Genomic DNA, 1,496 nt, shown 5'->3' on the forward strand with positions numbered 1-1,496 from the left:
GCATTTATCCCAGAAAAATGAAAACTTACGTTCACACAAAAACCTGTACACAAATGTTTATAGCAGTTTTATTCATATAGTCAAAAACTGGAAGCAATCCTGCCCCAACTGGTGAATGGCTACAAAACACAGGCCAGTCACTCATAGGATACCACCCAAATATCAAAAAGAACAAACTGTTGATATGTGCAAAATAAATCTCTGGAAAATTATGCTGAGTGAGAAAAGTCAATCCTAAAAGATTACATACTATATGATTCCACTTATGTAACATTCTTGAAAAGACAAAATTATAGAACTGGAGAAGAGGCTAGTTGTTGTTAGGGTTAGGTAGAGGGGTTGAAAATGAGAGTATGAATATAAAGGGCGATATGAGGAATTCTTGTGATGAAAGAAATGTTCTGTATCTGTGTCAATGTCAATGTCCAGGTTGGGATACTGTCCTATATATTGTAAGATGTTACTATTGGGGGAAACTGGGTAAAGGGTACAAGGCATCTCTCCATTATTTAGTACAACTGCATGTGAAATCTATAATTATCTCAAAATACAGAGTTTAATTAAATATAAAAATAAAAAGAAATACTCTAGCCTAATAAAACCACTTTGTCATATTACGATCTGAGCTTAGTAATCCACCATAGCGCTGTGATTCTTTGTAAGAACTATAGAAGTGGATGGAGCAGTCTCCAGAAGCGGCACCCGCATCTGTGAACCTCCCCAGGCCCCGAGCTGAGGGCTGTCTCTGGTCAGACTCACTCCTTCGCAGTGTTCACACCAGAAGCCAGAGGCCTGCCTGCCACAGAGGAATCCTTCCGCGTCCCCACAGCCACCGCAAAGGCCACAAGAAGGAATCTCCCAGTGGCGAGGCAACTCGGCCGTGTTCAGCCTACTTAAATGTAAGAACTCTGTGAAAACTGGATGTCATCCTTCATTACACAAATCAAATATTTAAACCTATAACGAATGCTCTGCCAATTAAGGCGATTGTTTCTTGTATGTGAGTTGAGCTAATAGATTTATTGAGGAGAAAATGTTCTATTCCAGAGGTAGTGAATGTAGAGAATTAAAATACATACATATATATACATGTCAAGTCTTTCCTCTCCCCCAAATATAACACGGTCACATTAAAGAGTGATTTTAAACCTGTTCTAATCATTGGATTGCCAGAAGAATTTCTTTGATGGAGAAAGGGATTTTTCTGGAGACTACTTTTTCAGGTATAAACATTCATTCAACCCAATAAAGACATTTTAGAAAAAAAGTCAACATATAGAATTGATCTTTTCCTTTACTTGGATTACAACAGAAAATGTGTGGAAATACTCTACAAAACTAAGCATTTAAAACTAATAATCAAGAAGTGCATAACCTTCTTCTGAAGGACAACTGAGAATTTTAATCGGAAAATACTATAGTCTATAAATAGGAACATCCAAAACATATTTAAAGCACTTGAGCACTTGATTTTTCCATGTCCTTTGCATCTAGAT

The 1,496-nt window shown here is 37.1% G+C and overlaps 1 long non-coding RNA gene across 1 annotated transcript in view; it reads right to left on the reverse strand.

Annotated features, from left to right (window-relative positions):
• Positions 1 to 355: 355 nt before the first annotated feature.
• The window catches only part of LOC107543509 (uncharacterized), a 10,888-nt gene continuing 9,747 nt past the window's right edge, over positions 356 to 1,496 (reverse strand). The window contains exon 5 of the long non-coding RNA XR_015715992.1: positions 356 to 1,496. This exon is cut by the window's right edge and continues 38 nt beyond it. This is a non-coding gene — a long non-coding RNA (uncharacterized LOC107543509).

The sequence above is a fragment of the Miniopterus natalensis genome, chromosome 18, assembly GCF_054644295.1.
Source record: "Miniopterus natalensis isolate mMinNat1 chromosome 18, mMinNat1.hap1, whole genome shotgun sequence".
In the NCBI taxonomy this organism is placed as follows: Eukaryota; Metazoa; Chordata; class Mammalia; order Chiroptera; family Miniopteridae; genus Miniopterus; species Miniopterus natalensis.